Source organism: Ambystoma mexicanum, chromosome 2p (assembly GCF_040938575.1).
Source record: "Ambystoma mexicanum isolate Mex_15411 chromosome 2p, UKY_AmexF1_1, whole genome shotgun sequence".
NCBI lineage: Eukaryota > Metazoa > Chordata > Amphibia > Caudata > Ambystomatidae > Ambystoma > Ambystoma mexicanum.
The window spans coordinates 483,304,242-483,327,996 of record NC_090923.1 but is presented as its reverse complement, the minus strand read 5'-3'; the positions used below and the strand labels follow the sequence as shown (position 1 = coordinate 483,327,996).

At 46.8% G+C, this 23,755-nt stretch overlaps 1 protein-coding gene across 20 annotated transcripts in view; it reads right to left on the bottom strand.

Annotated features, from left to right (window-relative positions):
- NOL8 (nucleolar protein 8) overlaps nucleotides 1-21,617 on the bottom strand; it is a 1,066,580-nt gene extending 1,044,963 nt beyond the window's left edge. For all 20 annotated transcript variants that reach the window (XM_069643873.1, XM_069643874.1, XM_069643889.1 and 17 more), the window contains exon 1: nucleotides 21,494-21,617. The gene's annotated coding sequence lies outside the window, so the exon portion shown is untranslated. The remainder of the gene's footprint in view (nucleotides 1-21,493) is intronic.
- Nucleotides 21,618-23,755: the final 2,138 nt, after the last annotated feature.

The window sequence follows — 23,755 nt, the reverse complement described above, 5'->3', positions numbered from 1 at the left end:
ATGGCCAAGCAAGGTGGGGGCACAGAGGGAGAGGGGTCCAGGGGGAACCAGCATTGCAGTGATCCAGCCCCCCTGCTCACCTTTCCCCACACGTTAGTCTTCGTGGGTCCAAAGGGGGAGAGGGAAGCAGAGGGACCGACAAAGGCGTGAACCGCTTGCTTCCCGGCACTCCGTCCAACTGTGGTGTGGCAGTCTGAGCCGAGAAGCAGCATCCCCTACCAGGCAATAAGACGCTGGCGTCAGCAGCAGGAAACAACAACGCAGCGTAGACACGCGATCCAAATTCAGGAAAGAGCACGTCCATGCTGCATTTATTTCCCGCGCCCTCATCATGTTGCACTGACTGAGCATGTATTTTCTCTTTTCTCGCTGTCCTGGATCACACGCCCCACAGATTGAAGACCTCGGCCTACAGTATGGCTATTATCTTGCTGGCAAGGCTACATAAGAGTTTGCATTTTCACAGTATACTAGCAAAGCAATATGCAGGCACCTAGTCAGTGAGACAACTGAGGTAAATCAAGGAAGTAGCAGGGAAATGAAGGAAGTCGGTGCTATACAGAAAGAAAGAAATATGGGGGTGGGGAGGAGGGGGGTTAAGAGACATCTTGTGGTACAGACTCTAGCCGGTACAGCTCAATGCACTGCCTGGCAGCACTGAGCGGTAAAGTCAGGCACATCTCCCTGCAATGTTCATAACCCCTCACCTTGTAAAGGCAGTAAAGTTACAGAAATCATACCAAGGGAACTACATGCCGTCGTAGTGAGCTCATTGATGTTATAACAGTGAAAGCCGTGTTGCGCAGATAACGGCAGCACTTGTCATTGGGCCGGCTCTCGTCGGATCCGAGATCCGGCACCAGATGTGTAGCTGGATCGCGGGATCCAGCCAGAGTCAGCCGCCGCAAACCCTAAATCCATGCTCTGCGCTGGGTTACTTTGGAAAAAAAAGAAAGAAAAGAGTAGGGGGGCGGAGCAGCTCATTGCCGCCATGAGCGCTCTGATGGCTCCACCCCCCTATGTGTACACAGCAGGACTTTGATACAGGTCACAGCTGCAGGAAAAGTAAACTAACTTCCTCTGGTGACCCCGTACAGGGTCACCAGAGGAAGTTAAAGTCCTCAGCCACGACTATTTATACTTGTTGGTCTACCTGTATTTTTGCATTAAAAAAAAAATACAGGTAGCCGTCAAACATTGCATGAATAAATAAATACCCCCATTATCATTGAAACTATCGCACACGACGCAGCCACCCAACTGCTTTCAGAGGGGATCTGCAGGAGCTGTGCCGGGTGTGGTTCAAGTAAAAGAAAACGTTGCTTATGGCGAACAGAAATCACCAGGTTTTAAGAATGAGGTTGCAGGATAATCCCTCGGTTTAAACCAGGATTTCCCCACAGATTATCTGCTCTTTCACCATTAGCTAGAGTAATTGCTCCTGTCATGACCCATAGAACTTGCCCCTTCTGGACTTCCTGGTCCTTATTGCGATGGGGGTTGTATTCCTTGTTACTCCCAATATGGCCGTGCCAAGTGACTTGCCTCGCACCTGCCTTCATGTCGCACACGGCACGGCACGTTCTATAAATTGGCCATGCACCCGCAGCCCCGCACGTCTCAATGCTATCATTAGGTAGTGACTTGACGTGCGTGTGCTGTTCGGCGAATCCACTATTCCTAGTTTCCTGGTTGCTTCTTCCTTCCTTTCACCCCTTCCCTCTAATTCGGCTTCCGGAATCCTCAACCCTAGCGACCGCTACCTTTTTCCTGGACATCCTGGAACTGCGACCTTCCCGGAACTCGCGCTCTGCAGCTGGACGAGACTCGCGCGAGCCTATACTAGACCCGATCCGTCCACAAGAGGAATCCTCCCGCGGAACAGAGCAAGAAGCGATCCCAGGCGAGACGGGGGAGATTTACGACAGTTTGAGATGCCAAACAACCGACACGGATACTGCTATGGAGAAAGCAGTCCAGGACCTTATGCGTGGCTTGAAAAAACTCACAACTGAAGTACAGAACTTAAAAGCTGAGAATGCTGCGTTAAAACAGCTCGTTTTGTCTCGCGACCGCGCTAACAAGGACAGTGTGTTACTGGGTGGAGTGGTAGACAAATGTAATGGCTCGGCAAAATCCTTACGTGGATTGCTGCTTGGTGCATTTTACTTTTAAGCCCTATTATTTTTCAACTTCCAGGGCGAAGGTGGGCTTCATAATCTCGCATCTCACAGGGAACGCGTTGACCTGGGACGCTCCCTTAGTCAACTCAGGAGATGCCCTCCTGGATGATTATGATGGATTCATTCAGGCACTCAAGACTATGTTCGACCGCCCAGAACAGGTTTTTACTGCTCAGGAACGGTTACTTGATTTCCGACAGGGATCTCAGGATATGCTAACGTACGTTACTAGATTCAAACAACTGGCCAAGCAAGCGGATTGGTCCTCAGAAGCAAGTTTCACTCTATTTCGCAGGGGTCTAAACAAGGATATTAAGTACGAATTAGCTAGGGTGGCTCGTCCTTGCTCATTCCAGGCTCTTATGGATCTAGCCATGCAAATAGACTTCCGAATCCAGGAAAGAAAGGCTGAAAGAAGAAAGACCAAGATACCCTTTCAAAAGAATTCTCTTGAGACTTCTGTAAAGGCCAATCCTGCCCCAACCCCTGACATAGATCAGGAATCCATGCAAATAGGAGCCTTCCGTGGGCCTATTTCCCCACAAGAAAGGATGAGAAGGATCCACACAGGCCTGTGCATGTATTGTGCCTCGGATAAACACCTTGTTAGAGAACGCCCTCTAGCCCATCCTCGGCATTCGGGAAACGCTAGCTCCCGATCCTAGATGGAGCGAGGTGTCGGGAGAGAGAGGTTTGCTCCACATCAATTCCATCCTTGAACTCTCCTCGACAAAACTATTTGGTGATGCTGCAGCCCTTCCGGTCGCCCTCCAAGAACAAGACCTATCCCATTCTGGCCTTGGTGGACTGCGGAGCAATGGAAATTTCATTGATCAAAACTGGGTTGATAGTCATCATATTCCGTACGAGACACGAAACACCATGTAGCCGGTGGAAGCAATTGACGGAAGACCCCCCTCTCCAGGACCCATAAGCCTGCAGACTAAAGAGATCCAACTTTCCATAAATCATCATCAAGAGCGGATTACATTCGACATCATTAAGTCAGCTCATTACCCCATGGTTTTCGGTATGCCCTGGTTACAAAAGCACAATCCGTATATCAACTGGACAGCAGTATCATTATTCCTGGGCTCAGAGTTCTGTATGTCCCATTGTCTATCCCTGGATCCCTCCTCGACACCTCCTAAAGAACCATCAAGAGACCTAAAAAAACAATATCATACAAGTTCCGGAGGCCTATCAGGGATATGCTAATGTATTTTCTACTGCCATAGTCCAAGCCTTACCCCCTCACAGGCCCGAAGACTGTGCCATAGATACAGATCCCTCAGCAGTAATTCCCTTCGGCAGAATGTTCATTCTTTCCGAACCTCAGAAAAAGGCCCTTTGGGAATACCTAGACACTAATCTTGAAAACGGCACCATTAGACCCTCGAAGTCTCCAGCGGGTGCTTCGTTGTTCTTCGTTCCCAAGAAGGATACCAAGGAACTCAGACCTTGCCTCGACTATCGAGGCTTAAATCAATGCACCATCAAAGATCGGTACCCACTGCCCCTGATCTTGGATATCCTGGAAGCTGTGAGAGGCGCCGTAATATTCACGAAGTTGGATCTCTGGGGTGCCTACTGTCATGATCTCTGCTTCCAAAAGGTCAGGGTTTTCCCAACTCCCTTGGAAGCAGATCCATAACCCAGGTTCCGAGTGCCAACCAGTCCCAATTGGGACCTTTTGGACCCAGCCCTGGCGCCAGTGGCACCAGGCTCATAAATATGCCCAGTCCCAGCGCTGGAAGCGCCGGGCTCATAATGCTTGGGTGGACTTACCTGCAGCAGACCATGCTGCTTACTTGCCTGCCAGTTGAGCCTCTGATCCCCTTCTGTTTGGAACTACTTTTCCTGTTGGGTGGGGCTGGAGCCACTCCCTAGATTCAGAACACTGGAACTCTTCTGGAAAGCAGGAACTCTTTTCTTACCTAGGCGTGGCTGTGGAATGAGACACCGAAGCACTGCAGGAGGCTATTTAAACCACACCCGGTGGATGAATCTTGCTTTGCGTTATTCTGCAACCTCTGCAGCAGAACGCTCATCGTGTCTTCTGCATCCGGTCCTGGGCCTAAGGAAAAAGGCTTACCATCCTGAATCCAGTCTTCAGCAACACCTATAAAGACAAGAAAGAACAGGTTAGCATTCCGGCATCTGAAAGGCAAAGGCTTACCTACTCTTCGTGCGCTCCGGAGGTCTTCACACTACATTCCGGCATCTGAAAGACAAAAGCTTACCAACTCTTTGCATGCTCTGGAGGCCTTCGGCGCTGCATCCCGCATCTGAAAGACAAAACAAGGTGCGTTTAAAGACATTGGGGAACTTTAATACTCACGTGCCATTACTCCTTTCCACATCTAATCCAGTGGGTATTCCGGCACCCTGCAGCCGCTCCGAACTCGTATCTGCAAAATAAAAAGACAGTTAGAGCGCATCGTGAAGCAGGCAACAAGCGCTTACTTACGTGCTTCCAGGCGCTTCTATTCATCACACGGGCTCCATCTTCAACTCACTTCAGCCCGTCATCCGCCATCGCCGGAACCCTGCAAAACCAGAGACATCATTACTAAAGACTTTTAAAGACATTAGAATTACTCGAAACTTACCGTTCGTGCAGTAAACGACGGACAGCAGTCCTCTGAAGTCAAGAGGCCTGCGCTACCTATCCAGTGAAGAAACTGGTTACAGCACCCTGCCCCGAGGCAGATGGAGAGCTCGGCATTCACTTACCTAAGGTGAGAGCGTTAACCTTTGGGGGTCTACAGGAGAGGAGAAGAGGAAAGAGATAGGGACACCCCAATAACCCCAGTTCATTAACCCCATATTTTCTATCTGCAGACATCTTACTCTACACGTCAGGCATACAGTGCACAGAGGTCCAGCCCAAGAGCCAACCGGGTGCTACACATCACCTTTGGAGATACGGTAGTCGCCCAGTCAAGACCGGCGCCTCTGCGAGAATCAGGTGAGCGTTACACCTACCACTTAATCCATGTCCGGGAAGGAGACGAATGGAAAACAGCCTTTAGAACACCCTTTGGTCACTATGAATATCTCGTCATCCCCTTTGGTCTAGCTAATGCTCCAGCAGTCTTTCAGCGTTTTATGGATAGGGTGTTCTCTGACATGTTGTTCCTCTTCATCATGGTCTATCTGGATGACATATTGATTTTTTCCAAGATCCTCTAATGCATGAAGAACATGTAAAGGCAGTACTACAACGACTTTGTGAACACAAAACTTTTAGCCAAACCCGAAAAATGCTCGTTTCACGTTACTTCTGTTCACTACCTAGGATTCATACTTAGCCCAGGAGGAATTGGTATGGACCCTTCAAAGGTAATGGCCATACTGGATTGGCCCGCTCCGACATCTGTGAAACAAGTTCAATCCTTCCTGGGGCTCGCCAACTTTCACCGGAAGTTTATTTCTACCTTTTCTGAGATCGTTCAGCTGATCGCTGCTCTCTTGAAGAAAGATGCCCCCTTTATCTGGTCTACACTGCAAGATAAAGCATTCCAACGATTGAAGACAGAGTTAACGCAAGCCCCCCTCCTGGCCCAACCCGACATAAATCGCCCATTCCTAGTGGAAACGGATGCCTCCAACTACGCCATAGGAGCGGTCTTGAAACAGGAACTTGAGGATAAACTGGAACACCCCATTGCTTACCTTTCACGAACCCCGACTCCCAGCGAGACACACTATTCCGTCCTGGAGAAGGAACTGTTGGCCATCCACCAAGCCTTCATTGAATGGCGACACCTACTTCTGGGTGCTAAATATCCAGTTCAGGTCCGCACAGACCATCGGAATCTCCAAATTCTACAGTCGTTGGAGTGCAGGAACAGTCGTCAGGCGCGTTGGGCCTACTTCTTTGCCCAGTACCAATACCAAAACACTCATGTTCCCGGATCACAAAACATAATTGCTGATGCCTTATCTCGACGTCCTGACTACGCAGCCACTGAAGACAAGGCCTATCCTGAGATGTTTCCCCACACTATCTTTGTAGCTCAAGCAGTCAACCTCCTGGAAAAAATCTGAGCGCAAACCCCGTTCTCTGACCTCTAGAAGGATATTTCAAGGAATAATCCATTGAATCTAAGAGTTAAGGAAGGATATTTATTCAAGGACAATGCACTGGTCATTCCTACGCAGAAATTACAACAAAGGATAATAAACCTCTGCCACGATACCCTTCACTCCGGTCATCATGGTATAACTTCACTCCGGTCATCATGGTATAACTAACACCCTCCGTTTTATACAAAGACAGTTTTGGTGGCATGGAATGAAGACCGATGTACAACAGTACATCAAGGCTTGTGCCATCTGCGGTCAAAACAAACATAAGAGACCGGTGGGTCTTCTACTGCAACCATCGCTGCCAACAAGACCATGAGAAATTATTGCTACAGACTTCATTGTGGAATTACCACCTTCCCGAGGATACACGACCATCATGGTAACCATAGACTTGTTCACTCATATAAACTACCATCCTCCTCAGAACTTGCTGGAATCTTCCTGGAACACATTTTCCGTCTTCATGGACTTCCTTCCAAGATCATATCGGACCGAGGACCTCAATACGTCTCACAATTCTGGAAACATCTGTGTCGTATTCTAGGGATCCAACACGCTCTCTCATCAGGTTATCACCCACAAACCAACGGAGCCACGGAACGTGTAAATCAAACTCTGGAGCAATATCTTCGTTGTTTTGCCACCAAGGTTCAGGATGACTGGTCTCTCCTCATACCCCTGGCCGAGTTTGCCTACAACAATTCCGATCGGTCAGCCCTTTCTATTGCAGTCAAGGTTTTCACCTGTCCGTTTTACCTTCTGTTCTTCCACATCCCACTCCAGTACCTACTCTCGACTCATGGATTCAGACTCTCATCAACATACACAAGGAAGCCAAGGAACAATTGAAAGAGGCCCAGACACACACTAAGCATTATGCGGACTGCAAAAGAAGACCAGGGCCTTCTTATTCTGTTGGCGATCAAATCTGGTTGTCCTCTAAACTATTACCGCGACATCTACGGCCAAACAAATTAGCCCCTCAGTACTATGGACCATTTTCCATAAAGGAAATCATCAATCCTGTCTCATTCCGACTCAAGCTACCTGACTCCTGGAAGAAAATACACACAGTCTTTCACACTTCCCTATTGAAACCCTACATCCAATCCACCCGAAAATCCTGCAGACCCGAAAATTCTGCAGACCCAGTCCTGTTGCTGTGGACGATCACCTGGAATACGAAGTGTCCAGAATATGCGATTCCAGGTATAAACGGGGTCGACTTCAATACCTGGTTGAATGGAAGGGATGGATATCCTCCTAGCGAGAGAATCTGGGAACCAGTTTCTAACTTAAATACCCCTCGATTGCTTAGAAGATTCCATCTCATACACCCGCACAAACCTGGTGGAACAGGTCTTCGGAGGAGGCATGCTGTCATGACCCATAGAAATTGCCCCTTCTGGACTTCCTGGTCCTTATCGTGACGGGGGTTGTATTCCTTATTACTCCCAACATGGCTGTGCCAAGTGACTTGCCTCGCACCAGCCTTCACGTCGCACACAGCACGTTCTATAAATTGGCCACGGCCCCGCGTGTCTCAACGCTATCATTAGGTAGTGACTTGACATGTGTGCGCTGTTCGGCGAATCCACTATTCCTAGTTTCCTGGTTGCTTCTTCCTTCCTTTCACCCCTTCCCTCTAATTCTGCTTCCGGAATCCTCATCCCTAGCGACCGCTACCTTTTTCCTGGACATCCTGGAACTGCGACCTTGCCGGAACTCTGAACGCGCTCTGCAGCCGGACGAGACTCGAGCGAGCCTATACAAGACCCGATCCGTCCACAAGAGGAATCCTCCCGCGGAACAGAGCAAGAACAAGAAGCGATCCCAGGTGAGACGGGGAGATTTACGACAGCTCCTTTAAATGATTCTTTAACAGTCTGCTTAAAATAATCCTCTGTATGAGCTCAGATCACAGTGTAGACGAACATTGCTGTTGGTATTTTAGGTGCACAGATGGATGGTACAGTTTGCTCCCTTGTGCGGGTTGGACTGGGCCGTAAAATTGTCTCGGGCACCAATGAAAAAGTGGCCCATAGTTGTAAACGGCAATTCATTCCTTTTCTGACCATGTTTGAATAGTACCCAAGGGGGGAGCTTTTTTTTTATAAAATGGGATGTAAATTGTGCATTTTAAAGAATATGTACTCAGCAACACTGGTGGGTGGACCCTGGGACCGCTTTGGGCACTTATAATTATTAACCCCCAGCTGCCGGCGTTCAGCCTTGTCCCCTCTGCCCCCCCGGACCAGCTTCCCGTGTTTTTTACGCCTCCTCTCGCCCCCCCGTGATTGGCCTCCCGATGAGACAAATCTGAAATCCCCAGAGCAGCCCTCTGTCCGGCAGCCCCTTCAGCTAAGGGGCTCAAAGCAAAGGGCGGCCCCAAGAGGTGTCGGGCAGGTGTCAGCAGGGGAAGCCAAGGAAGCCAGCAGCTAACAGACACCAACAAAAACGAAGTGTGGCATGGGTGGGGTGTAGAGCAGTTACTCTACACCAGAAAGCCCCTGCCACTCTACCTTACCTTCCCATAGCATAGACTGCCATAGACTTAGCCCATGCATACTTAGAAAGTTGTGTGACCACCAGCCCGATATCAACCATGACAGTGTTTGAAATGCTACCTTTACTGCATCCTAACATACTAGTCAATGTTAACAAGTGTCACACCTGGAGGGAATTGTGGACGCTGGCCTGCGTCGCATCTAGATAGGTTGTGAATATCGGCTTCTGCCTACTTGGATAGAATTAGGAAGGCTTAGCATACACCACACTTCATAGAACTCCAATTGAAATGTTAGAAATATGAATGTTGGCATGCGCCGCACTTAGTTAGAATTCCTAGATCTGCCTCCCATCTAGATGGGATTGTGAGTATTAGCAAGCAGCATACGCAGATGAAAATGTAAATGTTGGCATGTGCAACACTTGGGACGTAATTCCTAACTAGGGCCTGCGTCGCATCTAGACAGAATTGTGAACGTTAGCATAGGCCACACCTAGATGGAACTTCAATGTTAGCATGTGCCACACTTAGAATTGAGAACATTAGCCTGCGGCGGATCTAGACAAGATTGTGAATGTTAGCATGTCCCACAGCATTGTGAACATAAGCCTGTGCAGTATCTAGGTAAGATTGTGAAGATTAGTGAGTGCCACACTCGGACTGAATTGTGTAGGGCAGCAAGTGCCACACTTAGATAGAACTGTGAATGCTTGCATGTTAAATGTCACATAACCCACTAACCAATATAAACACAAACTCTGCGCATACTTTAAAAAAAAAAAAAAGGAAAAAAAAACAACCATCTCTCGCACAACAAGCTGCACGCACTTCACCACACTGCAACACATAAGTCGCACCAACAGCACACGCGGACTGACACCGATCCAATACTCGCACCAAAGCTCAGCACCTGGTGTCTACCGAGTTGAAGCTGCCAAGAGTACAACACACCTCTCACTATCCTACTCCCTCTCCACCTTACTAACCCATCCCACCTTCTCATTTACAGATCCTCCAGAGCGCCTAGGGACCAATTCCGTTGGTGACGGTGCGCTATATAAGTACCGTTAACATAACATAACACTGGTCAAAACTATTATTCGCATAGTCAAGTAACTCATCGCCAGTGCCGTGGAAGTTGAATTGATATACAGTTTGGAAAAGAAGCAGCATGAAAGAAATTGCACCGTTTTAAACTATTATTTTGGATATTTCCTTTGATCGGAGGTCAACTGCCAGCTCCACCCCCCAAACTCCGCCTCTTTGGGCACCGCCCCTTCAACTCCACCCCTACCCCGGCCCTTGTGGGACCCCACCCCCCACCACATTTTTTCAATTTCCACCACTGGATAAGGGTGAAGATGGCGACAGCCGAATCTGCCCCGAAATTCCCTCGGCGTGTGCGGCACGGCCATAAACCACTTCTGTTTGGGGGTGGGTGAAGCCGAGGATGGGGATACCAGCCAAGAAGACACACAAAGATCCACTGTTGGTGCAACTAAAATCAAAATAGGAAAAACAAACCCATCAGTGTTTTGTTCTCCCCCATTCCCTTCCCTTGCCGCGCTGTGTAACACCTGTGTATGAGCTCGATTTAAATAAAAATATCATTCAATATACCTGGCACTTCTCCGAGATGAATAAGCGCATTATAAATGCGCAATAAAAAATAAATACCTGCCCATGCATGGCGTGGAGCGCTCCTGCCGCCGCGATCATCATCCTAAGCACGTAGACGTCCCACGTGAAAATGTCACGACAACATAACAGATACACGTCATTAAGTCGTAAAGGCATTTCAGAAAGTATCGGCAAACTTTAAAACAAACACACAATGCTAGCGGGTCTCATAGGGACTTTCAATGTGTGATTGATAATGAAAGCAATACAAGGCCTCCGTTTAGCCTTCTCTTCCACACATTGCAAAGGGGTAAATGTACAATCCCCTTCCCAAGGAATGCCAAATCGCACCTCCTCCTCTCCCGTGCAGGAGAAATAAATAACTGAACAGTTATGCTGGAAATTCGTACCGATATGCGTCTGTCTGCATAAGACACATATCCCCATCTGCTGCACATACCAAATCCTCCAACCCCCTCCCTCCAGCGGAGAGGAGTACTGTTGGCTGTACTGTCACGTTGCTCCTTGGACATACCGCCCGTCCACATCGTTATGTGGGTGGACCGTCATTGCGGTCCTTTTCCTCCCTTAAGGGAAGTGACGTAGGGTGAGGGAGGGGGGCTGCGGGGGCTCCGGCAGTAACTGCCAAGTTGTTAAATAAAGAAGTTGACCGTTATCCCGGCTCCCGCGTAATATGTCCTGATGTCGGATCAAGGTAACAAGCAAAACCTGACAGCTGGCGACGAGGGGTGTTCGACACCCACACGTGCCAGGGAGGCCTGCAGTCGAGCGATTTGAAGCGCGTCGGCGCACCTCCATTCCTGAGGCCCGGGAAGGCATGCAGAGGACTGCGGTCGAGCGGCGTGGCGCGTCAGCACTCCTCTTGTTAAAGAGGCCCCTGCTGAGGGGCACAATAAGCACTGCAAATGCAGGCTCCAGTAGGTACGCAGCACAGGAGGGTTTAGCAGGCCACGTGGCGGCCATAGCACACACAGTGTTGAGAGAGGCAACCCCGCACCCCCCCAACCACTCACCATGACAGGCATTTATAAAGTGGCAAACAGTGGGAGGTCCCGTGAGGAAAGGGAAAGTCCCTCACGGACAGCCACACAGCGGCTCTAGGCGCGAGGAGGCACACACACACCACAGCCGCACATTACACGTGGTTTATGAAGTTCACGTGCTTCATGAGGAAGTAGCACGTACATCCAGTCTGCAGCATTGCAAGGCACAGCAGAGAAGAGGTGGACCCTGGACAGTACACAGTCACTGGTTGAATCACACAATCCCTCAAAACCATGTCATTTCCTGAAAGCCCAATGACATCTTCATCAGGAGGAGCAGGAGCTATGGCGGATGATCCACAACAGGCTCAAGGATCAGGTAACGCCTCTCAAAACATGCCTATACCTGGTCCATTTGTTATCAGAGACACTTCCAATTTGACCCAGGTGGGTCATACGGCTAAGGGATTTTAAGTTCTATGCAGGGGCAATCGGCCTAATTGATGACGCAAGACTAAAGAACACTTTATTCAAGACAGTAGGCCCAGCAGTCAGGGACATAGCAGGGGAGCTGATGAATGTAGACACTTACCTATGGAGAACTTCATGGAAAACTATCTGAATACTTCGCTCCTCACAGCAATATTGATTATGAGCGACATGTGTTCCACACAACTAGACAAGAAAAAGGAGAATCGCTAGACAATTTTGTGATGCGCTTGCGCATCAAGCTGAAATACTGTGAATTTCACAATTATTCCAATGAAGCAGCATTAAGATCCCAGGTCATAGCTGGCTGCATTTCACAACCATTCAGGAAACAATTGCTTCAAAAGCAAAAGATCCAAAGATCTCTTGAGGAAATCCTCACTTTAGCTAGAATGGAAGCAGCAGTGGAGTCACAGTTGGACAATCTAGGCAAGGTCACCATCCAACAAGGACACCATCAACAAACTCTATGCTGCTCCCTCGCAAAGCAGAAAACGCGCAGATGCCACGCGCTACCAATGTGGATACGAATATCCGCACGTGGGTGAGTGCCCCACTATTGGACAGAAATGTGCCGCCTGCGGAGGAATGGATCACTACAGAGCGGTCTGCTAGAACACGCCGGGACCAATACCCAGCAGGCCGAGGCAACACGAAAGCAGCAGCAGCTCGCGGCTCAGCACACCAGCAGGGAGAGGTGAAGAACACCAGATGGGACCAAGGCAAGAGGACAGAACCTGGAGGAGCTCGTACGCAAGAGAAGATAGAAAGTTATCAGATGGATCCAGAAGGTCTCAGAGGAGGAGATTTGTCCGCTATATTGAAATGCGAACTCCATCCGGCAGTGAATCCCTGTAGTCGGAGGATGACCAACGAAAGAAGGGGTACGTGTGGGCACTCAATGCAACGGCCACCGAGCACAGTCCCACGCTCACACTACAAGTTAACAACACCCCGCTTGAATTCCTCATTGATACAGGGGCAACAGTTAACATCATAAGCGAACAAGCATATAACTCGCTCAGCAGCCATCCAAAAATCCGGAAAGCAATGGTGGACACTTACCCTTATGGCGCCACCACCCCACTACCCTGCAAATGGACTATCTCGACATGGTGTGTGCACAAATCACACGCTGCAAAGGTTCCCTTACACATTTTAAGGACTGAAGCCAACAGTGGGTGTATTCTCAGCTTTAAGACAGCCGTTGAAATGGTTCAAACAAAAGAAAGAGATAGAGGGATAAGGAGCACTAGCGCACCCCCAAACTCAAGGGGTTAACCCTTCACTAACAAGTAACACAGCTAGTGCTAATCGTGGCTGCTCACTCTGGGTGGTCCCTGTTCCTAGCTATTATCCGCTATTCGGCGCAAGAGCAGGAATTATTTCAATGCAAATTTGGTTGTAAACGTATACATATTTTATTATTCAAATATACAAAAAAATACACAAAATGTTTTAAGAACACCAAAAGTGTGCGCTCACTGCCTAATTCATAAACATTCACAATAGATCTCTAAAAAGTAGATCAGTAGATTGTAAGCGACAACTTCAATCCTTCGTTTTAAAACACTACGTGATTTTAGTTCAAAGAGGCTTGTAGAAGCGTACTGTGTTGTGTAATATTTCACACACGGTCATACCTTGTTTCAGACAACTCACTTATTCTCATGTTCATTCACTCTCAGAATCCTACATCAATTTCATACAAAACACACACATCTATTGCCCAACATGTTTCTTTCCATACAGTGTGTAGTTATCAATGATTATTAGGGCAATTCATCAGGGGCTTGCTTGAAGGATGGATGTAGCCTACAAAATTCACTCTAATTTCATGGTAGTTGCTTACAATAAAATCAATACATAAAAACAATTATATATCAACACATTTCGAATTTCGATACAACTCTTCTCAATCAGAATTTGAAGTCCCTTCGCCGTTAGTTTGAAAAGGGAAAACACGGTCCACCACCTATTGAGGAGCAGCAAAACACAAGGAACAAAAGTAGGCATATTAGTGGCCCATTCTGCTACAGCATTCAGCATTAACCATGGTTAAATCATGGCAATCAATCAACGTCGGTCCTTGGTTTAAAGAGGCACAGAAGAGTATCCAATAGGAAAATTAATCAGTTCTAGTCAAAATGCATATAGTCTCAAACTATTAGTGAATCTGCAATGAGGGTCAAGAACAAGAGAAACGGAGGAACCATCCTTTCACTTTTGCCCTATCTAATACTATTTACACCACAAACGACTGGTCACTCACCCTTGTGGATAGCCGGAGTTTATCCACTAGTTAGTGTTCCACTGATACCTCTGAGAATATCTTCTATTTAGTCGAGGTCAGTACAGATTAGGGGAAGGGAGAAGCCCGTTAAAAAGTCTATAAGTACATTCAGTCATCAAAATATATATATAACGGGTTAGAAAAAGATCCCGCCTAGTCCTTTACCCATTGGTAGTTACACCATGATCGCTCTGTGTAGCTAATCCATCATCGCCACTTCATGTGTTCATTAGTCTTTTCAGTCTTGCTCCTGAGACTCTCTCCCGTGTTCTCAGTTCAATTTTCTATACCGAAGAGAACAGAACAGAACACAGAGGGTAAAGAGGGAGAGAGTGGGGGAAGGCGCAGGAGTTAGCCATTTCCAAATCTATTCGAATCCTGTCATAAATTCCAAACCAAAATAGATGCGTCTTTTTGAGGCATCTGGGGTCTCCTCTTTTAAATCTGCAAACGGGCTAACCATATTTCATCTAATTGACAGGTTATCTATGTAGTTTCGGTTTCATATTTATTACGGCACTTTTAGTTGTTCCATTTGGACTATTCTGGACGGAGAGGCCCCGCCGGCTCAAAGACCCTGTTATCTCGCCTGGGATCATATTAGTCAGAGCGCTTACCTTACGTGCGAAATCCACGTTAGTCAGGCTTTCCTCGCGTCTTTAGTTCGCCCTCCTCTCTCCAAGGTCGAGTGTCGCGTAAGTGCGTTGCGGGTCCGGTTGCGTCCTAACAGCCTTACGTCTTTCCGGGGTGGTGTGTTTCTGTGGCAACCTGCCCGTGTTTATATGGAGTAGTGCAACTAGTGGGCGCATGCGCAGAACGTGTCTAAACGCCTCCATGGTTCAATCAGGCAGGGGCTCCAGCTTCATCCCTAAGGCATCAAATGGCTACTAGGTGAGAACAGAAGGAGGATGAGACGCATCAGTTCTTATTTTATCTCGAGTCGATATGTATGATGTAACACATTAGGTGTTGTGGACATGTGGCCACCGTTGGCTACTGCACTTATTTGTGCAGATTGAGGCTTTCGGTTAACTATCCTGAATCCCTTACAGGGTAATTCCTTTATTCAATTGAACACGTCTTATGGTTCGAGATGTGATACAGAGGAGTAGTCTCTAATCGATTTGATGCGTGTGTCTGGTGGGAAACAGAGCCGTGTTGTATCTTTTAGCTGTGTTAATTACACCCACCAATCGATTTTGTCGTTCAGGCCACACGTCATGCTATTGGTTAGAAAGATCAGTCGTTCCTTTTTCATAAGGGTTCTTTTATCTCTATTGTTGTCCATACTTTGTGTAAGCTTATATAGTACGGTCCAGCTCATCTCTTCTGCATTATGGTTGAACTCGATCCAGTGGTCTACTAGGGGTGCATTTCGTATTTTGTTTCTAATGCAACTTTTGTGTTCTCCTATCCGGATTTTAATTTTCCTCTCTGTTTTGCCCATATAGATTTTCCTGCAGGGGCACCAAATTGCATAAATGACCGTTCTTGTATTACAATTAGTGAAATGTTTTTGTTGCCACATAGTTGGGAGACCAATATCAACTGCTGTGCTTTTAAAGGTGGTGGAGCAGCAGCGACAGTTACCACATTGTACGTGGCCTGTCAGTGTTTGAAACCCCCATTGTTGTGGTAATGTGGTTTGGATTACCGTTTTCCTACTAATGTCGTTTCTAGTTAGGAGTTCTTTGATGTTGCGGCTTCGTTTAAAAGCAATTATTGGTCTAGCAATTGGCTGTTCCCCATTCTCCAGGATGTGCCAATTTCTACCAATGATCTTTTTGATACCATTGGAGAGATGGTTGTAGGTATTAACAAATACCAGTCGTTTATTCGGTTCTTTCTGTGCACGTTGCATACGTTGTTCCCTATGTTCTAGGAGTGCCTCTCTGTTATTATTCACTCGTTTCCAGGCTGCCTCAGTGATTTTGTTTGGGTAGCCCCTTTCCTCCAATTTGTCTTTCATTTTTGCTGCTTCCTTTTGGAAATCCTTTCTGTTTGTGCTATTTCTTTTTAATCTCAGGAACTGACCTAAGGGCAGGTTATCGCGTACATGGCCGGATGGAAACTTGAGTAGTGCAGTAATGAATTCCTGTCCGTTGGTTTGTTAAATGGTTTCATAAAAGTATTTTCTTGTCCGGATCTGAGTGAATGGTAATGTCCAAAAAATCTAAGGACGTGTTGCTATATTGATAGGTGAACTTCAAAAAGCCATTCTGTGTATTAATCCACTCAAAGAAGTCTTTCAACTCCTGTTCACTGCCTGTCCAAATCAGGAGGATATCATCTATATAACAACGCCATTTTTTAATATGTTCAATGAACGGGTTGGAATTATTCAGAATGGTGGTAATTTCGAAACCCTCCATGTAGAGATTGGCTACACTAGGTGCCAGTGTGGCCCCCATTGCAGTTCCCTGTATCTGTTTGTAGAACTCTCCGTTAAAATGGAAGTAACTTTCTACTAGGGCCATTTCTGTGCACCATAATATAAATGATACCGGAGTGTTTATAACAGTATGGTCCCTTAACAGTTTTTCCTCAAGTACCTCTAGAGATAATTGTTGCGGGATACTGGTATACAGGGCCACTACATCGAGGCCCACCAGGAATTCATTTTGTGGATCGAAATCTAGATTTTCCACCTCCGAAATGATTTGAGTAGTATCCAGTACAAATGAGGCCATCTTTCTCACTAGCGGTTGCAGAAATGTATCTGCAAATCTGGATAGGGGCTCAAGGACTGAATTCACACTCGAGACAATAGATCTCCCCGGTGGATTAGTCGTGGCCTTATGAATTTTAGGCAGAATGTAGAATTGCGGGATCTGGGGTTTATCTTTGATTAAGAATTCACATTCTTTCTTACTTATCCACCCTCTTTCTCATGCTTTAAGGACTTTGGCTGTGATCACATTCTGTAGACGGGAAGTAGGATCCTCCGTCAGTAGTTGGTAACAGGAAAGATCTAGCTATTGACGATCACACTCTTACGTAGTCAATACGATTCAAGATTACTGTGGCTCCTCCTTTATCTGCCCTGCGTATTATAATGTCTTGATTATCAAATAGGTGTTTTAAAGCAAGTGTTTCATTTTTGATGATGTTTTGGTACGCTTCCTTGCCTTGTAGTTCTAGAGTTTTAATTTCCTTCAGTACTCTTTTTTGAAAGACCAATGCTTCTGCACTGTGGGCTGCTTTTGGTACACAAAAGAGAGATTTGTTACTCAAGCCCGAGTCGGAAGCTTCACAATCATGTGTATTATGTTCGAAGAATTGGTGTAAGTGAACTTTTCTCATAAACTGATTGAATTCCTGTCGGAAAGTGAAATGGCTATGGTGGTTAGTGGGTACAAAGCCCAGTCCCTTTTCTAGCACTTGCATCTCTTGTTCTGTCGGTAAATAATCTGAAAGGTTCACCACAAGGCTGCCACGCTTCGTGTGACCCTGGGTTCCAAATCCCAGGGCTCTATGCCGTTCTCTAAAAAAATGCTGCTGGTCGTTTGGCCTGCTACCTTGATTGCCTCCTCCTCGATTTCCTCTCCTACCTCGGGGATTACCTCTCCTCATGTTTCGTCGGTTGGCTTTACCATGGTATGTTTTATTATCTCCAAATGTGCTACCATCAATGGAGCTGAAGGATGTATTTCTAAAGGACACCTTTTTCTTGTTGCCTGGTCCATTCTGGGCAAAGTTTGGGTCTATTATTTCTTGTGTGAAATAATTCTCTTACGTATAGGGGAAGGCTTTTTCATGACTAAAATTTGTGAGATCTTTATTCATCCTTCTAACCCGGTCACGCAACGCGTCTTCTTGAAATGGGCCTGGTGCACATCTTGTATCAACTCATGGCCCACAAATACTTCACCAGACCGGATGCGATAGAACAAACTTTTCCAAAGTTATTCAAAGGACTGGGCAAAAGGAAACACAGGAAGGTTCAGCTGCATATAAACCCGGACATAGCACCAGTTGCCCAACACTATCTTGGGATACCCGTGAATATACAACACCAAGTTGAGGAAGAACTAGACAAGCTTATCAAACTCAATGTCATCGAACCAGTCTCCGGTCCCACCCCATGGGTATCCCCCCATTGTTCCCGTCTCTAAAAAGTCACCCGATGGATCAATACGCCTATGCGTAGACATGAGGAGGGCTAACGCAGCAATTGAAAGTGAGAGACATCAGGCACCTCGGATTACTGATATGATCCACCTTCTTCATGGGGCACAAGTGTTCCCAAAACTGGACCTCACAAAAGGTTACCACCAAATCGAGATTGCACCCGAGTCCAGGTACATAACGACATTCGTCACACACCTGGGTTTATTTCAGTATAAAAGGCTCAGTTTCGGGGTATCTTCTGCAGCCGAAATTGTTCAAGAAGAAATACACCGAGTCATCAGGCACGTGCCAAACTGTTTAAATTATTCAGACGATGTTCTGGTTTTTGGGAAAACAAAGGAAGAGCATGACACAGCTCTCCACAGAGTGTGCGAAGCGCTGGGAGCGACTGGATTAACACTAAACAAAGCAAAATGTGAATTTGGGAAAGGCTCATTACGTTTTTTTGGTCATATTTTCTCAAGCAAAGGAATGAGGCCGGACCCGGTCAAAGTGGCAGCCCTCACCTCAGCCACACCGCCAACAAATGTGACAGAGCTCAGGTCATTCCTAGGACTAGCCAGCTACAGTTCCAGGTACTTAAAGGATTATGCTAAGATTAGCAACCCCCTGTGCCTACTAACGCGAAAAGATCAAACCTATACATGGTCTACAGACTGTCAGAGGGCATTTGAAGAGATACGTGATACCATTACAAAGGCGGAGGACATGGCCTATTTTGATACTAACAGACACACGGAAGTAGTCGTCGATACCAGCCCTGTGGGGCTGGGTGCCATATTAACACAAATGGATCCTCAGGCGCCCACGAACGTATACATAGTGGCATATGCTAGCAGGAGTTTAACCCCCACAGAACAGGGGTACTCCCAAGCGGAAAAGGAAAGTCTGGCAGTGGTATGGGCATGCGAATACTTCCACCTGTTCCTGTATGGTAAAGAGTTTACCATAATAACGGATCATCAAGCCCTACTCACAATCTACGGGGATCCAAAATCAAGAATGCCACCGAGAATAGCCAGATGGGGTTTAAGTCTACAAGACTTCAAGTTTATAATCAAACACTGCCCGGGCAAAGAAAACAACCTGGCAGATTATCTATCTTGCCACCCAACCAGACCCGCCAGCCCTCAGCCACCCATTGCAGATGAATACCTCAATTATGTCGTCCATCACTTGCAACCATTGCTCGTGGGGTGGGCAGACAATCACGCAATCGGAGCAGGACCCAGCGCAACGAATCGTACGCCATTGCATACAAGAAGAAAGAAGAGCGCACATGCAACAACAAGCAAGAAAGGAATCTGAGGATGTTCAAGAATATGTCAAATACATAGACCATGTTCGAGATTAACTCTCCATAGTTGATGAACACGTTGTCCTCAAAAGGATGCAAAGTACTCCTCCCTAAATCGCTACGAGCCAGGACAATACAAATAGCACACGAAAGTCACAGAGGGGTGGGTGGTCGCCACCAAGCGGCTACTTGGTCAGAAAGTATGGTTCCCCCAACTGGACGCAATGGTGGAAAACGTAGTGGGCAGCTGCCCGACATGTGCACAAGTAGCACCAACCCAACACCCAAACCCACTACATATGTCACCCCTACCGGGACATGTGTGGGAGGAACTAGCAGTAGATTTCTTTGGACCTCTGAGAGATGGCACTTATGTACTGGTGTTAATAGATGAACACAAGATTCCCAGAAGCTCAAATCATTGAAAGCACTGGTGCCTCCAGTGTCATCCCAGCACTAGACCGCATGTTGTCCACATATGGAATACCCAGGATTATAAAGTCTGACAACGGACTGCCATTCATGAGTCAGGATTTTGAAAACTTCTCAAAGTAAATGGGGTTCCAACACCAAAGAATATCACCCAGATGGCCTCATGCGAACGGCATGGTCGAAAGATTCATGGCCAACATTAAAAGAACACTACAAATAGCAGCCATACTCAACAAACCTTTTGAACAAGCACTTTTACCAGTTCCTCAGGGATTATCGGCACACACCTCATAGCACGACGGAATATGCCCGGCTGACTTGATGTTCAGAAGACCGATCCAAACAAGGCTACCAGAAGACACCCACTCAGCTGAGGCCACACCGTTAGAACAGAAGGCCAGAGACAAAGATGACGCAGCTAAGGCCAAGATGAAAGAGACAACCGATCATAAAAGGAGAGCACAAGAGTCCAACATAGAACCAGGGGACCAAGTGTGGATGCAACAACCGAAACAAAGAAAGGAGGACGCCACATTTGCAAAAGAACCACTGGCTGTCACACAGCGGAAAGGAACTATGATCATGGCACAAAGAACGGATCAATCTTCAGTGACAAGGAATGTATCGCATTTCAAGCCCCAGATAACACCTGCAAAACACACAGGACAGAGCAGAGGACAGTGGCGATGACAGAAGTCGGGACGCCCCCTGTCTGGGAGATAGTGAGGCATCTGACAGTGAAGACAGCATAGTGCAACATGAAGAGATGGGGCGAACACCGCAAAATTCAGGAAGGCCACAGAGAAGCCATAAGAAACCTCATAGACTTATAGAGGAGATAGAGTGAGGAGGGGCAAGGACCTCGCATGTTAAAAAGGGGGAGATGTCACGTTGTTCCTTGGACATACCGCCCGTCCACATAGTTATGCGGGTGGACCGCCGTTGCAGTCCTTTTCCTCCCGTAGTAAGGGAAGTGACGTTGGGTGAGGGAGGGGGGTTGCGGGGGATCCAGCAGTAACTGCCAAGTTGTTAAAGAAGATGACCGTTATCCCGGCTCCCGCGTAATATGTCCTGATTCCGGTTTACGGTACAGAGCAAAACCTGACATGTACTGTTCACTGATACAGTGTTAGTCCCATTGGGACAGGAGGAACGCACTGTGCCCATCCACACTCCATAAAACACATGTCGCACATCTGCATGAGAAAACCCCAAAAACAAACTGAATCCACCTGTACTTTAAGTAAATCTCTACCACCAAAATACACAATACCGCCTCACCAATATTGCCTCACCCCTGTTATGCACGTTACATATCTCAAAAATACACCAAAATAACGAAAATAAATCTCACCCGATGCACATTATAAACCACTAAAATACACAGAAATACTGCCTCCTCAATATTGACAATCAACATGAGATAATTTTAAGACTTACCAGAAACCAAATAACAATCAACTATACGAAATGTGCTTTGCAACGGAAGAAACGCTGTCACAACGCCTTGCCTTCCAGCTCGTGCAAAATTGATGATGACGTGAACGTTGAAACCCACGTGATGCAGAGCAGCCCACGTGATGAAGCAGACGTAGAGGCCCACGTGATGCAGAGCAGCTCACGTGATGAAGTGGACGTTTAAACCCGCGTGACGCCGAGCAGCCCACGTGATGAAGTGGAGGCGGGGTGTTGCTATTGTATGTTTCTTGAATGGGAACTAGAAAACAACCCTTTACGAAACGCTCATGTCTTGTTTTCAGGCAGCATCACGCGAGTGCATGCGATCCAGCTCTTGTAGTGATTTTTATATGGATTTCTTTTAGCATCCATCAACTTAGACGTTCTTATCCCTTTGTTGTTATATTGTTAAGAGGATCCGTTTTGCAACCGCTAGGAATGCACGTTGAAGCTGCAATTCCTTGTGTTGCACTTATCACCTGTTGAAATTAAATATTGTAAGTACGTGATTTTCTAAACATCTGGTTTTGAAATTACACGGGGCAGCCTGTTGTTGGCATAGACACAGTAGCTGCACCGAAGCTCATTTACGGTACGGTTCAGGCTCTGCAATGCCTGCAGAGGCAGTAACTGCTGTGCAGCTAGTACACAGACCCTGTACATATATAATAGTACCTGCACAGGCTAAGTCTCGCAAACGCAGTAATTGCTGTGCAGCAACTACACAGACCGTGCTCTGGTGTAAGTGACTACATATCTAATAATACCTGCACAAGCTAAGGCTTGCAGAGGCAGTGACTGCTGTGCAGCTGCTACACAGACCCTGCTCTGGTGTAAGTGACTACATATCTAATAATACCTGCACAGGCTAATGCTCGCAGATGCAGTAACTGCTGTGCAGTTACTGCACAGACCCTGCTCTCATATAAGTGACTACATATATAATACCTGCGCAGGCTAAGGCTCGCAGACACAGTAACTGCTGTGCAGCTGCTACACAGACCCTGCTCTGGTGTAAGTGACTACATATATAATACCTGCTCAGGCTAAGGCTCACAGACATAGTAACAGCTGTGCAGCTGCTACACAGACCCTGCTCTGGTGTAAGTGACTACATATATAATTATACCTGCACAGTATAATGCTCGCAGAGGCAGTAACTGCTGTGCAGCTACTACACACACCCTCTGGTGTAAGTGACTACATATATAATAATACCTGCGCAGGCTAAGGCTCACAGAGGCAGTAACTGCTGTGCAGCTACTACACACACCCTCTGGTGTAAGTGACTACATATATAATAATACCTGCGCAGGCTAAGGCTCACAGAGGCAGTAACTGCTGTGCAGCTACTACACACATCCTGCTCTGTTGTAAGTGACTACATATATAACAATACCTGCGCAGGCTAATTCCCAATAAAAGGCAGTAACTACTGTGCAGCTACTACACAGACCCTGCTCTGGTGTAAGTGACTTTCACAAAGTGTTTGTGTAGGGATGATGGAGTTCTTTCTATTAATTGTTTGCCGATTCTTGTGGTTTAGTAGTTTAAAAAAAAAATGTTTGCCTTGAGGACTGTTGCTTTGTACAGTTTGAGTTGTCTTTGGTATTTTATTTAGTCTTGTCTGGTGTATTGTTCTCTCCATTTTGTTTCCATTTTGCGGTTGTTTTTTTGGTGTTTATTTCAGTTCTTCTGTGAACCATTTTGCTGCCAGTTTTTTTGGTGGTGTTGTTTTGGATGTTTTAGCTGATGCTAATTGGTCAATGGCCTTGGTGATCCAATTGTTGAGTGTGTCTTCTGTTGTATCTATGTTTGTATCGGTGGGATCTCTTTCACCTAGGTTGTCGTGGTGGGTTGATAGCATGGCGGCCTTGTCCCTAGTTTTGTTGCAAAGTTGAGGTTGTAAGAAGATGGTCTGTAGATCAGTAGGAATACTATGTTGGATTGGTCGTTGAGTTCTATCTTGATTAGGAGGGATTCATAGTCTTCCGCATTGGTTGTGATGATTCGAGATGCTCGGGTGTGTTTTTTGTGTATAATTGCGATTCCACCTCCTCTTCAGTTTTCTCTGTTGGCGTGTATTAATTTATAATTGTCGGGTATTACTTCGTTCGCGATGGCTTTATAGTTGTCTGATAGCCAGGTTTCTGTAAGGAAGAGCACGTCTGTGCCTCCTTCACTTAGGAGGTCATTGGTTTCTGTTGAGTGTTTTGCCATGGATCTAATGTTGAGGAGGCTGCA